Here is a 15,120-nt window from a genome sequence, read left to right as displayed (position 1 = left end):
TTTGGTGTGGCCCCTTTTACAGCAGCACTTCCCTACCATAAGTCAGCAGAGGGAAGTTAATGTTACAGAATATACTGTTTCTAGCCAAATATACATTTTCTTAAAACAGAGGTATGTGTCGGTGCTTCCACTTACTTGAAATTTTACCTCTCCTTCATAAATTAGCTTTGATTGCTTTCTTTTCTTCCCAAGCAACATTTAAACTTTAACTCTTACAATAATTGTATTTGCTGCTCAGTTGGTGTCATAAAGGTGCTGTTTATTTTCTACTGGGCTGCCAAAACTTAGTCAACATTGAACAAAAATTTGCCTATGATTAAATCTGTTAGCATCAATATCCATATTGAAGTGTGAGACAAATTTCCCATATAGTTCTGTATTCTCCTACGTACTATAAAACCAGCAGATTCTTGCAATATTGCCAAAATACCTGTTTTTAAAGGCCTAATATCTAATAAGTGATTTTTTTGTGGACTTAGAGAAGGGTATTACAATCTAATGTCATATATATGGAGAAAAATGGATCAGCATATTTTAGTTGCAAAATGGGTAGGTAAAATATTTAGGAAAAAAAAGTTTCCATTTGGATAAAAAATTCTAAAAAGAAAAATCATCAGAAAATACTGTTTTGTAAAACCTGAAATATTTCCGTCAAAACATTTCTCAGTGACTTACTGTCCATGAATCCAAAGCAAGGTCTTAAGGGACTCTGCATTTGTAGCTTATTGGTTTGCCTAGAAATTCTCTGCAGACATCAGAAACATGAGTTTCGGTGAACGGGGTCCAGTTCTGAATAATTTCGTGTTTGCCACAGTTTTATTTTTATTAATAGCACAATTTCAAAGAGTAGTAAGAAAATTCCCTATGAACTCAAATCTCTTGAGGATCAGTTGTTTTTACATTTTCTGCTTTAGGAACACAAGCTAATACAATTCTATGTAGATATTAAAGGGAAATGGAGTATGATTATTTTAATTTGGGCTCCAAATTTTTAATGGGAATTTAGAAGCCTTTTCTAGATTAAAAGTGAGATGAAGAAGGGAATGTGAGGTATTGTCCTTCATGATACAAGCAAAATGTTTCAAGTGTAGAAGTGCTTTAGCCAGATTTAGTTCAAGCAGGATATTAAACAGCTTAAGCTGACACTTAGGTTCTTGGAAGGTAAATCCCCCTTCTATGGAGATTATTTCACTTAACAGATGGTATTGTGATACAAGCAGTGTTTGGTAAGTAAAGAATGTGTTGAGCCAGTCCAGGCTTCAAGGAAGGGCTTTCCACAGAGCTGGAATGATGTCCTCAAGTGCTGCATCACAATACTGCCACTGCCTTAGAGTCTGAGGCACTGGTGTGCTCTGCACTTTCAGCTGTTGGGTGAACTGTGCAGACACTGTGAGGCTTCTCCTCCTAAATGTGTGAGATATACATGGAAAAGCTGCTTTAAGATTTATAAGGAATTAATATTTATTTGGATACTGTTACTGTCTCACTGCCCTGACTGCAGTTTCTGAGTTGTATTAGAGAAAGCTTAACCAAAACCATACAACAGGTTTGTTATTGATACAGGAATGAAGAATGGGCTGAGGTATCCTCATTCTCAGAAAGAGAAATTGGAGAGGGACCATAAGGCTCTAAGCCTTAAGTGTGGCTCACACACACCTTCCAGTAAAAATTGTGATTAATTTCACTCATAAGAACAAGCTGCAATATAAGTAGGCTTCATCAGATGCTGCTGCTGATTTACAGGTCTCTTTTCCTGAATACATATTTAGATCTTGGGATGAAGATTTCATTTTTGCTTATTACACATTTTTATCAGTGCTAGTGTTTTTGCTATAAAATATGCTCTGGTTTAGAATTATAGAATAATCTGTTCTGGAAGGTACCACCAAGGACTTTTAGTCCAGCCTCATGCTCAAACAGAGCTAATAAGACCAAGCTGTACAGGCACTTCTCTTGAAACCTCAGGTGCTGGGAAAAGTTGTTAAGATATTTGAGAGGACAAGTTGTCCTCAATTCAGTGCACACCTGCAATCAACTCTCAGGAGTTCCTTATTGCCAAGACTTCAATACGATGTGGTAAAAGAATGTAGCTTTTAAGTATGAGCACCAGTAAGAAGAAAGGTATCAAATGCCCTCTCAGTTAGAAGACAGATTGGAATACTGGATTTTTTGATTCCCTAGAAGATAAGCTTTTACTATTTTACCTTCCATGTGAAAACATTTTTTCTGTATACAGAGTGGCAGTGTGCATGGCAAAATTAACTGATGACAGGATGGTAGAGGTGAAAGATTCATAAGTGCTCACTGGCAGAGTATGCCACAGTGCTAGGTCTGATACGAAATTCTCAGGATTTGCAGAGCTACAAAAAATTAGCTTGAACATAGGAGATAATGATGCAATTTTAAATGAAATCTATATCTTTCTGCACTTGCCTAGAGGCTATTTTTGCATTCCCTTGTGATTTGATTTCTCCTGGGCTAGACTAGGGTCATGGTAGGAGACAAACCAACCAAGCAAGCTGGCAACGGAAGTAAAGGAGTGCTACATATTTACATTTCAGGATGTAGTGCCTTAAATTTTCAGTTTAAAACTTTTACAGTTTTGCCTGTGTAGAGTTTCAATGGCTGTACTATTTGAAAGTCAAGGACTCTGGCATCTGGACTGAGGGCCTAAGAAAACAGCCTGTAAATAAGAATCCATTCCCTGAATTTTCCCCGTAAATTGCTAAATTTTTAATTTTGTGTGATTTCCTTCCACTTGGATCCACTAAAAGTTTAGAAAGCTGTTCTTACAAGGTTTGTGAGTAGCAGAAATGTACCTGGAAAACCTTTATCTAGCGTTTGACAATATGCCTTTGCAAAACTATTCAAGCTTTTGAAAGAATTGTCTTCCAAGATGAAACAGCAACAATAAAATCAAAATGAGAGATATTGCTCCACATAAACAAAGGAGTTTTTCAAGAATCTCAGTCAGTTGGCTCATAGATCTCTTTGCTGCTGTGATTTGTGCTCCTGAATCCAAACTTCTGAAAATCTCTTTTCTTCTACTACATCCATCATTCACTATTTTTCTAACAGCAGAAGAAAATGAAAGTGAGAATCTTGTTATGGGAAATGAGCGTGCAGCTGCTTATCCAGATGAAAGTAAGTGTGCATTTGATTTTTAGTGGATAATATACCACCCATTACCAATTGGAACCTGAGATCTTGTAACGCATATTTAAATGTACTTTCCATTTCTTAAATATTTTAAATTTTTTTTTTGGTATAAATTAACTTTCTGGATATTTTATCTTTATAGACAGTTGCTGCCACTTCAGTTTGTAGAGTTTAGAGATAAGTTATGCTTTCTAATAAAAATTAATAGATCAAAATATTTTTTTTCCCCCCCATGATTTGTTTGTTCAATCAGTGACTGATTTACAAGCACAGAGAAGAAAATTCTTGTCTGCCAGAGCAGCTGATGCTGTAGATGGCCAAGAGCATTGAATGGAGTGAAAAAAAAAAAAACCAGCTGGAATTTTTCTATTTTCCTCTGGGAACAAGGACATTTAATTTTTGTAGAGCCAGTCTGTAATAGGAAAAAAAGAGTGAAAAATAAATTCTGTCTCTTTCCTACCATCTTAGGCATCAGTAATGATGCCATTTTATGAGTAAAAGAACCTAATTTTCCTGCAAGTTATGAACAATCATTTAAACAAAAGTCTATCATCCTCACTCTGGTGTTTCTTCATTGCTGTACTGCTGGTTACACAGGGGAAATTTGGCATTTTGTTTGCAAGTTGCTACTGATTAGTGTTGCACTGACACTAATGGAGTGAAAACTGCTATTTAAGGAAAATAAAAATGGTTTTTAGTTTGGGAAAAGAATCTCATGATCTCTGAATACTATGTGAAGATATCTTCCCCCCACTCTGTAATAAGTTGTCTCAACACTCTTCTTAATTCTGTGTCTTAAAGAAACACTGCAATAGACATTTCTAGCTGACCTCTGCTGCACATTTTCTGTATTGCACATTTTCTGTATTTAGTACCCCAAGATAGTCTCTTTGCAGCAGTCTCTCTCATTACTAGGAAACAAGTTTGTAGCAAAACTGAGCTGGGAAAGTAATGGTAAATGTAGAAATTAGAAAGCATAAAGTTGGTAACAACAATATTATTCGTCTGGGCTTAGCAGAATCCTCTCATTCAATCAGGCACAATTCCAGTTATGGACTCCGCGTTTTTCTATTTCTGAGTACCTCATCCTAGTATGTCTTAGACAATCCATTTTCAAACTCCACTCTTATTCTCACTGCTATTTCCTTGGGCCTTATTTCTTCATTTGTCATTTAAAAGAAGATTTCAAAGAAGTAAGTTGTTTTGGATGATATTTGGAAAATACTCAATGCATTTTTATTGGTACTGGAACTCAATAAAAATACCCTCCCACCCATTCATAATGTAGGTTGCACCAGAAGAGGTTTAGATTGGATGTTAGGGAAAATTTCTTCACTGAAAGGGAATTCAAGCTTTGGAACAGGCTGCCCAGGGCAAATGAAGTCACCGTCTCTGAAGGGATTTAAAACACACCTGGATGTGATTTTTGGGGATATGGTTTAGTGGTGGGGTTGGCACTGCAGGGGTAATGATTGGAATCAGTCTTAAAGGTCATTCACAACATAAATTATTCCATGGTTCTGTGACTGTCAGACTCCAAACCAGCTCTGAAAAGTACAAGGGGGGAAGCACACACAGACTTCACTTACTGGGAAGTCATGCTCTGGATCTCCCCATATAACCTCTGTCTAAAGAGGCTGTGAGGAGGACAGACCTCTGACAGGATCAGTTCAATAACCTTTGTGTTTCTGTATTTTTATAATCCAGACAGTGTTCCAGAAGGAGAAATGCATTTTTTAATGAAGAAATACCTATTAATTGATTGAGATGTCTGAAGTGTATTCACCATTCAAACATGTTTAATCACTGCAAGTGCTTGGGTTTTGAATTTAATAATGTAATATTGTTTAAGTACCGCAAATGCTTCTTTTTCATTGCTGCTTCTGGTGCCTGTAGTGCCCCAAACTGCTTGCCATTCATCAGTGGTGTCTGAAAAAAGGTTTTATCAGAATTCTGCCAGAACTTCCTAATTAGCTGCAATTAAAGTGTTCCACAGTGATAGCTAAGTTTAAAATATTCTTTTGTAAGCAACAGAACTAATGAAGCTTGGTTTTCTGAGAATTTATCTTACATGCCTATGGAAGCAGCTTCATTACTTTGTAAGTCACTCTGTTAAATTTCTGTGTTGTCCATCCTTTTCAACTTCCCCAGGACATTCTCCAGGACATGTCCTGAAGCTCCTGTGATGCTCTGCTCCTCTCCAGGTCCCACTTGGTTCCCTGGGCAGGAGCAGCTGGCCTTGGCCAGGGCCATGCATGCACTCACAGCCCAGCAAGCAAATACAATCCAACAGCTCCATTTACACTCCACTTTCCTTCCCTTTATCCAGATGGACATTCTCAGAAAACTCAAAAATCCCCACCCCCAAACTGAAAACCAACATCACTCCCTCACCCAAAAAAGCAGTCCCAAACCTCAAACCTGCCAAAATTCTTTCTGCCTTTGAGATCTCTTTCAAAGTTTGTGAATTGGCCAGTAAATTAGGAATGCATGACAGTGTGAAAGATGAACAGATGATGTGATGGTATAAGTCTACTTTCATTAAGAAAACAGGGCTGGAAATTCTGGTAGAGCTTGGTGGTAGCTGCCACTACCTGGATCTGTTCTCACACAGCCTGCTCTGCTTTAACAAATGGTATATCTTTCATGCCTCTGGCTCTGATGCAGCCTGTGTGAACCCTTCTGTGGAGAACAAGGAAATGTACTGATTTTTTATTTTAGATGAGAGCAAAACAATTTTCAAAATTCTGTTTAAAATATGTATGCCCTGCCATACCTTTCCTGGAATCTTGCATTCTATGAATGCTTGGGCATTGTTCACAGAAAACAAAGAGGTGGAGTACAAATGTCAGACTGCCACAGTTTATAACTTGGAGAAAACAGTCATTGAAAAAATTACTGTGTTTGGTTCAAGGTTGACTGAGATATTCTGAATGTTTTGTTTGAAATTTCTAAAGAACAAAACCAAAATAAGCATTTGAGCGGACCAAGAACTTCTGGTAACACCTTTTTTCAAGGAACGTCATAGTATGGAAATGGGGTTTATTTAAGCGGAAGTTATATATGTATCTACTTTTTTTTGTTTGTTTTGAAAATCATAAGTGTACTTAGCAGTGCTTTTTTTTCCTAGGTTTTTTTTGTTACTTCAGTTTTCTGGACTGCATAGACTCAATTTTATCTGAGTTAAGCAGTGCTCTTTTTAATGAGTTGTCTTGGAATGACATCTGGAAGCCTTCATTTAATTACAGGATCAGGTACCACTTTTACACCCTTTGTCTTTTGGCCTTCTCACTGCTGATCTACCTCTTCCATCTTTGAGTACACTGTAATAGAGTGCTCCATCTTTACTTGCTACCTTCTTATCCAAATTACCATCCAGTTTCATATTTATACTTCTGATAGTTCATAGCATCTAAAAGTAGATGAGAACAATCCTTCTAAATAATGCTGCTGTTTGTAACTGAAGAGATGATTGTGACAATCATTATTATTATTATACAACTAGACACTGCTGTCAGACGAGTAAGTACTTCATATAGATCATCTTTACTCACCTTATATCACCCTACATTAGTTTTTTTTATAACATTTTTTACCTCTGATGTCTATGAATCATATCTTACATAATTCTTGTTATGTATAGAGCCCCTCTGCCATTTCTTCTGTTGAAAATATTATATCTCAGCATCTTAGTTTAGGGTAGTTTGGAAGGAGAGAGCAAAAAATCTTCCACACTGCTAAAAAGGATTTTATCTCCCCATAGCTATATTTTTATAAGGTTTTTAAAATCTTTTCTCCTTATGTTTCTGTATATCAGCATCAGTACCAAATAATAATGATAAATAATGTAGGCTCAGCCAGTACTCCAAATTAGAAATGTAGGCATTAAACCCCCAAACTATTCTCTGTCTCTGTGCACAGGCACGGGAGGCCACAGTGCCTCTTCCTAGATATTTTCTGGTGTATAGTTCTTCCCCTGCCTATAAAGGTTAAGCCATTGTTTTCTTATTCATCATAGATGCTTTTTAGTCAGCCTTGTTGGATGAGGAAAAAAACCCAAAACTGGTGGTTGAATTGTATGAGTGGAGTTTCTCTGTTAACTTATATTTGCAGCATAGCTCTGGCCTGATAATAATTTAAGTGTAATGTGTCAATAGAAGCACAGATAATTTAAAGGTGGTCCTTTTAACACAACTGAAATGACCTGGTTAACTTTTCCACGATATCTTTTCTCCCTTTCAAAAGTCTTGTAGAGGGTACCTGTGAGTCACCAAAGGATGATTCCCCACCAAAGGATTTACTTTCTCTTCTGAGAAAACTAATTTCAGCACACAAAGGAACTGAATAAATTTTCAAATCTTATTACCAGTGATCATACCATCTTCTTTGGTTTTGTACAAGGAATTCTCTCTGCTTTTACAAGGCACATTCATTGACTGACCAGACCATGAACTGGGCTGATTTGAATAGATAATGCTAATAACTGCATGAAACCCTGCAGATGAAAGCAGAATTTAGGGTGGTGTTTGCAGAGCACTCAAACACATGCAGTGACCTGCTTGTGTGTTGCTTTGATTGCAAGTTACAGGGGCTGCATATGGTGCAGAAGCAATGAAATTGCTTCTCCTGGTGAGGTTTGGGTAAACCTTTCCTTTTAGCCAGGACTATGGGAAGTACTGCAGAATAGTTGAAGAAGTGTGGTGGCATTTTTATTTCCATATTGAACTTCTGATTGCATTAATTAGGCCCTGATTCAATAACACAGCTCCTAAGAATATAATTACAGTTTATTTTATTTTAAACCCCCACCCCAAAGCCTCCACCCCTCCCTGAGCTCCCTGAGTTTTTTAGTGCAAGTAGCAAGCAATCGCTTAGATTGCAGAGGGGAGGGGGGAAATCACAGAATAACTGTGCCACACAGAGGATGTGAAAATTCAGCTGCTGGCTGCAATGAAATATGAATATACTTTGGGAGCCACCGCAGCTCCAAACAGTGAGATCACCTCCCAAAGTATAAAGAAATAAGAGTGATAGTAGAAAAACTTGGTTACTGTTGCCAATTACTGTTTAGAAAGCAACCATGACTTTGTCCGGCTTAGAAAACACATTTCATGAGCTACAGTTATGAAATAAAAAGGGAATTCTCTATCAATGAGACCCTAAATCCTTAGGATAAAAAGAAAATTAACTAAATGCTTATATATTTTCCAGGGATATTTCCTGAAGTTAATGTGTCAATTTTAAGTCTTAATTGCACCAGCAAACTGGAAGCAGCACTTTCAAACTCAAGTCCTAGTGAGATTACAGATAAAATGTAAGAAATTGCAGAATGGGTCTGAATATTTAGTAAAGGATCACTGCATCTAAAAGGACAGTATTTGAGAAAGGGCAAGGAAGAGAATGCTGAGGGTTGTAGCCATTTGGAATAAGAATCATACATTAAAAAGAGTTGATTGTTCATTCTTCTGGCCACCCCTCTAGCTAAGAATTCAGCTTAAAACTCAGTATGTTCACTTTTGATGATGCTTGCCTTTGATGCCTAAATTAGGGATGGGTGGTGTACATGAATCTGACTTTAATTTGGATTGGGATTCTTGCTTTTGAAGAGAATATCCTCATTATCTCAGCTGCTTCTGTTTCAGAGCCTGTCAGCTGGTTTGCTCTCAGATAAAACTAAATTAGAAGATGTGCTCAAAGAATTCACCTGATGTGCCACAACCATTAATGAGCACTCCTATTATAAATATGCCAAAATAAATTCCCTAAACCATATCTGTCTGGATACTGCATTCTCAGAAAAAAAAGAGCTCACCTTCTACAGAGATCTGCACTTAAGTTCTCCAACTGACACTGGAGACCTAGCAATGAATTTTAGGTTTGTGAGAGTGACATGAGGGAAATGGATCTCTCTTTCTCTCAACAGAATATTTTTGTTCAAAGATTTTCAGTCTTTTTCAGTCATGAAAAATATAGACATCCCCATGAAAGAAAAAGCTCTGTGACTTCAGCAGTGGAATTCAACAGCACCTCTTTTTGTTAAGTTCCAAACTGGCTCAACTTTGCCTGAATTTGCACTAAATGATATACTAAGTTGTTTATACCTGCTTTTAATTAACTTTGGATATTGGAAGCACACATATACATTAGGAATTGTAACTTCAGGTAGAGGAAATCTTTTTATCTGACAAGAATAGCTGTGCTACTTCAGTGAAAAAGGTGAAGAGAGAGTACTCAATTTATCTTCTGATTTAAATGTGAATTTTTTTTCTTCATTCTTTCAGATGTTGACAATTTCAGATAAGAGTTATGTCACTGAGTTTTCATACTTTGTGTCACAAAAAAGCAAGTTCTCAACATTTTACTGGGTATGCAAAGCCCACCTCTAGGAATCACAACCAGCAAATCTAAGCCAGTGGTGTCTACTCTCCTTCCCACAATTATTCAGTGAAAGATAGAATTTGCCTAATAGCCATTATTCACATTGCCTGAATAAACTAACTCTACTTCTATTGAAGTTTCAATAAATGAATCACAGAATATTTTGAGTTGGAAGGACACACAAGGATCATTGAGTCCAAGTCTCAAGCGAATGGCCCTTAGGGGGATCAAACCCACCAACATGGCTCTAAGGAGTTTTTGTAGGAAAGAAGATCCCCTTAACTAAAAGGAGATACCTAAACACAGTAATAGAGCTAATCTTCCTTCTAACTGTGCCTCCTGCTTCACAGTGGTTCCCCACCTTTCTCTTGTGAGGATTTTTTAGTTTTGCTTTCTTGTCTTGTCACTTGCACACACAAACACACACACGCACATACATAACAGCACAATAGCAAAACAGAGTGTTGCCATCTGGTCCAGCCCAGCAAATCTATCTGTAGCACAGCATGCTCCCACTTGCAGGAACTTTGCTTGAGCCAAATTTAGTGGTGTCATAAGTGGTGTAAATAACATACCAGTAAATCAGTGCAAGTCATCATGAAGGCAATTTCAGTACTAGAAAGTGTGGGTTATAATAGGAAAGGATCCAATTTAGGTATGCAATATAATGGAATGTCATGTAGCTGATCACTTCTATAAATTATAAATTTAGGCTCTAAATTCAGTGTGGAAGGCTGCATCTAATGGCATTCAACTTAAAACAAGGCTTTTTTCATGCAAAACTCCCAAAACCTCCATAGAAATAAAAGAGGAAGACTATTTTTACTGATGATCACAACTTCAATCACAAAACAAGGGAACTCAAAGGGAGCAGGATGTGTAGTGTGGGAGCTGTGTGAAAGAGTAGGGAAGCCTTGTTACATATGTTATTTTTAAAACTAAACAGAGAGTTTGACTTTACTAATCTACTGATGAATTCTGCTCTTCATTTCCATTTGAGAACTGTCCCTAAAATACTGCTTTACGCTCTTAATTCTCCTAATTAAACCCATTGTTTTGTAGCTACACTTAAACTAAAAAGTTATTAAAATAAAATAAAAATTGAACTGCCCAGATTAAGCACACAGCATGTTAGGGTTCAAACCCAAAAATTTTAGATTCTGCAAATGGTGGATGTATTTCACTCAACTTTAGGTGCCTATTCTTTCCCAGACCCTGAAGGGAAATATCTGTCTCCTGAGGTTGATCTTCCCTGCTTCCTCCAGCGGCCCAAAACAGGCCTTTCACATGGCTCAGCCCAGCTTTCTCTGTTCACTTCAAAAGAAGCTCCAAGTCTGACTTGTGGACAGTGCCTTTCACATTTCCAGCCTGCAAAAGCCTGTTCTAGTCCAGGCTATGGCATATTTGACAATTTGTTTTATAGTTAATCTATCCCAGTCTTAAGGAACTGGTAGGAAAACATGGCTTGGGAAGTTGTTAGGCTTGGGTTTAATGCACTGAGGATGATAGAGGCTGTAGCTACATCAGCTTGAACGTGGGATGATAAAAAGAATCTGTGGAGTGAGGCTGGTGGCACTGAGGATCCAGTGGCACTGTCACAAGGCTTTTGTGCAGCTCTGCCTCTGTGCTATCGTGAGCTCAGGCACAGTTGGTGGGAGCAGTGTAGGTGTAAGACCAGCCTCACTAGAGGAAATGATGCCGTGGTTTGGTGGGTTACACTTGAATCAAGCAAGAATATTGGAGCAAGGCTAGAGCTTTTAAAACTCTGAATGTTATAATTGTCCTCTAGCATGATAGAGGCCTTGTATGCTCCTGCTGATGAGGGAAAAAGTTATTGAAACCTCCTTTTTGAGTGCTTCATTCTCTGAGAAGGTGAATATTTCACAGAACAGAATTCCCTATTTCTGCTTCAGTACTAAGCCCGGATAGCAGACTATCTACATTTTGTTTTCTGTCCCTGTTTCTGATGCTATTTGGGAAAGTGATTTTTGGAAAACACTGCAACTTTGCCTCTTATATCCATGACTTAGTACTTAGAAATAAAGATAAAAGTCTGCCCTTTTGGGCAGCCAGCTGGGAAAGGATTATCACAGACTACACTCTGTGAACTACTAAAGTATATAAACAGCTTCTTTTTTTCCTATGCTTTTATATCATTTATTCTTATCACAGTTTTTTGTGACAGTGACAAACTACTGGAAATTTATGTTAAGTTTTTTCTCTTCAGTATTTAAGCAACTTTTCCAATCTTTCTTTTTAGTGGCACTTTCTGCAAATTGCCAGGCAGATACTCTGTTTATGACAAGATGATGAAAGAGGAACATGTTTAAAGCCAAATAACAGCAGGGATCCACCTCAGGTGTCATTGTTGTAATGTCTGCCCAGGTGTCTAGTCAAAAAGACTGATTCATTTTTGCCATTTAGCTCTTCTCTGTGAAAGGTCTGTGTGAGAATTCATGATAAATGAGGCTGAGGTTTAACAAATGTTCACCACGAGAGAAAACAGTCTTGTGAGTCAGAGCCCAGCAGCAGGTAAAGGTCAAGGAGAAAATGTGCTTTATTCTGAGAGCTTTTCATGGGCTGACTCAAAAGCTGCTGGTCTGCCGTAGTTCAACTATATGATATCTTAAGCATCTTGCCCTACTCTGTTGTGCTATTGTGGCTGAAGATGCTTTACCCACAGGTATTTTGTAGAGAAAAAAATGGGGTTGTTGCACAGCTAAAGCATCACTGCTTAGAAGAAAAAACAGCAAAGAAATAGTGAGAAAAGTGCCATTTCTTTTGGCACCACCTGGTTTCTTGCAAGTCAAAATAAATGGAAATTGAGAACAGCAGCACTGAAGAACAGTACAGTGAAGGTGCTGCTGCAGGGCAGCTGACATGAGCTCTGACCTCTGGCCCATTATAGTTTCTTCACAGATCTTGTTTCCTTCTTCAGCACAGATATTGTTTCCTTCTTCAGCCTGTTATGTCTATGAATAGTTGTATTCATTTGATCAGTTTGGCTGTTTCTTAGATAAAAGCATCTGCTGCTTTCTCCCAAAGCCAAGCTTTTGATAAGTTGCATGACTGTTCTAAATGACTCTTAAAAACTGAGCTTTTTTCATCCATCATATACCAGTGTTTCATCTGCTTTTGGTACCAACTTGATACTATGCTTTCCACAGGTTTTTGTCTTTCATTTGGGGTCCAAATCATCAGGAAAAAGATTATATTCTTTTTTTTGGTAATAGAAAATGTAGCATATCCGTTTATTAACATGGGAAATACCTAAAATTGACTTTCTAGCGATAAAAAGAAAAGAGTGAAAATATAAAATATGAATAGTGAAATTAAATGAAAGTATGTAGACAAATAGAATAAAATACTAATATTTGTATGCTATCTTTACCAGGGAATGTTGATTTGGAAGGCTGGCAGCAAAATAACGTTGATCCAGCTATATGCCATTGATAATTTCAATAGAAATGGAATTTGGTGGAAAAATATTATTGCTCTTGGTGAGACCTGTTCTCAGTTCAATCACAGGCAAAATAGAAGTTTTTACTTTTTAAACATAAAATTAGCACTTCTCTCTCAAAATATTGAACTACAGAACAGAAGCTCGGACCAGACTTCTCCTGATTACCGGTGTGCCTAAATTATTACATTTTCTGACTGTGTTGAAGGTCTTCCTATTCTAAATAAGTCTTTCAAAACTGGTAATGCTTCCTTCAAGTACTTGAAGTTCAGTAAAAAGACATATTTTAATAAAGACAAAAAACTGGTTTTCAAATAAGCCATCTGTTGATACAACAGAGAAAGCAGGCCAAGGTTTGTCAGTAATGGGCATATTAGTATTCATTACCTGCATTTTTTCCCATATTTTCATCTGCTGTTTACTGATTGTTAAGGGACTGGAGAGGGTTGAGCTGCATTTTAGTCCATTGCATTTCCATCTTCACCAGTCAAGGGTTTCACTGATGTAAATAAATAGGATTATCTGAAGGTCTTATGCAGCTTCATAAAGCTTCTTCAAATTCCTTGTGATTGAATCCTGGAGTAATTTCAAATAAGTGACACTGGCCTTTGTCTTCTTCCTTCTGCTGCATCTGTTGAAGTACTTAAAATAATGAAGATCTTATTTGGGCTTTTTCTGGCACTTCTGGCACTTTAAATGTAATTTCTACATTTGCCAACCAGTATTTCAACTGCTGATCAATATTTGTATATATGATATGAACTGAACTCAAATATAGCTTAATATAGATTGCTTGACCAGCTCAAGGAGAAATTTTATTTTTCAGCTATGCATCAGTTTCTATGTGACTTCCCACCAAAGGTTGCTGGAAAACGTTATGCTCTGTTTATGCAAGGTTAAAGATGTAAATCCTGTTGCCAGTCTTTGGCCCTACAGTAAGATTGTGGGATACTGCTGCTTTGATGCTACATGTTCAGAGAGCTTTATTCCTTAGCGCTATTTGCTAGATGCAAATAATCTGCATTGTTTATAGGGTCATGGGCAGGGTTGCAGTGCTGAACAGTCTATCTTGTCCATCTCATTTGTGTCAATTTAAATAGTTTATTATTTATGCCTTGTTACACACTCATTACTTATTTAGCATTGGCTTTTTTGGCTTATTATTAATTTTTTAACCACTTTGATGAAAGGCACTGTAATTGGTCCACTCAAACAGTGCCAACTGTAGAAATTAACTAAATGCACAACTCTCAATGAACAAGCTGATTATGCTTAGCTTATAATCAAAAGAAATTTTTTTTTTCCTAAGAAAAGCCTAAAACTTGCATGTTTGTTTTATATTTTTTGTTTGCTTCTCTGCCAAGAATATGAGAGTGCTTCAAGCATGAGTTAAACTGCCATTGGTAGTGATGTGGACATCGTGAATTCTCTGAGAGTGGTGAAATAGTAAATCCCTTGATAGCCTTCTCAGAAAGCCACGTGTCCTTGCTTGTGTGGGTAAGCACTGAACTGATGCTTTAATATCACTAAAGGTACTAAGTATTTCTGGGAAAAAAAGGGTTTATGATCCCATTCTATTACGAAATATGGATGCACACTTGGAAGTGAGTTTAAACAGAATCCACTGAGGGAATGAGTCATTTGCTGCAGCTGCCACAAATTCTCGCTGTGAGTGCAATCAACCCTTTCCATTGGATGAGGCCGATCTCTACATCTTATGAAATACGGTATATCAGATACTGCTGCCATACGTATATCTGGTCTTAAAAGTGGGTCTTTAAGTTTTAGATGTTCCATCCAAAATCCCCAAACACCTAAATGGTCTAGATATACATCCCAAACAGGTTTCATATAAGCTGGACAACAAAATTCCAAACAGATGTTTCTACCAAATATGCTGTCCATCAGGGCAGAGGAAAAAGGTCAGAGAGTTAGAGGAACATGTAATCACCATTCTTAGATTCATTTCTGCAATTACAACACAATGAAGAGAAAATATGAGTTTGCAGAGTTTCAAATGTTTGCTAAACATTTGAAATTGATTTATCCAGAATAAATACATTATTCAGTAAGTGTTTTCCTATGTCCAGGTAAGATTCTAGTTTTTATGACATAGGAGACAG

General features: G+C 37.3%; 1 long non-coding RNA gene across 1 annotated transcript; it reads left to right on the top strand.

Annotated features, from left to right (window-relative positions):
• Window positions 1-2,032: 2,032 nt before the first annotated feature.
• On the top strand, window positions 2,033-3,750 carry LOC136295236 (uncharacterized). The gene is made up of 3 exons (XR_010722608.1): window positions 2,033-2,076; window positions 3,079-3,144; window positions 3,413-3,750. It is a non-coding gene; the product is annotated as an uncharacterized lncRNA (long non-coding RNA).
• Window positions 3,751-15,120: the final 11,370 nt, after the last annotated feature.

Source organism: Chamaea fasciata, unplaced genomic scaffold (assembly GCF_029207755.1).
Source record: "Chamaea fasciata isolate MVZ Bird 193981 ecotype frontalis unplaced genomic scaffold, bChaFas1.0.hap1 SCAF_11, whole genome shotgun sequence".
NCBI classification, from domain to species: Eukaryota; Metazoa; Chordata; class Aves; order Passeriformes; family Sylviidae; genus Chamaea; species Chamaea fasciata.
Note: the sequence above shows the minus strand (reverse complement) of the source record. Positions and strands in the feature narration are given on the sequence as shown.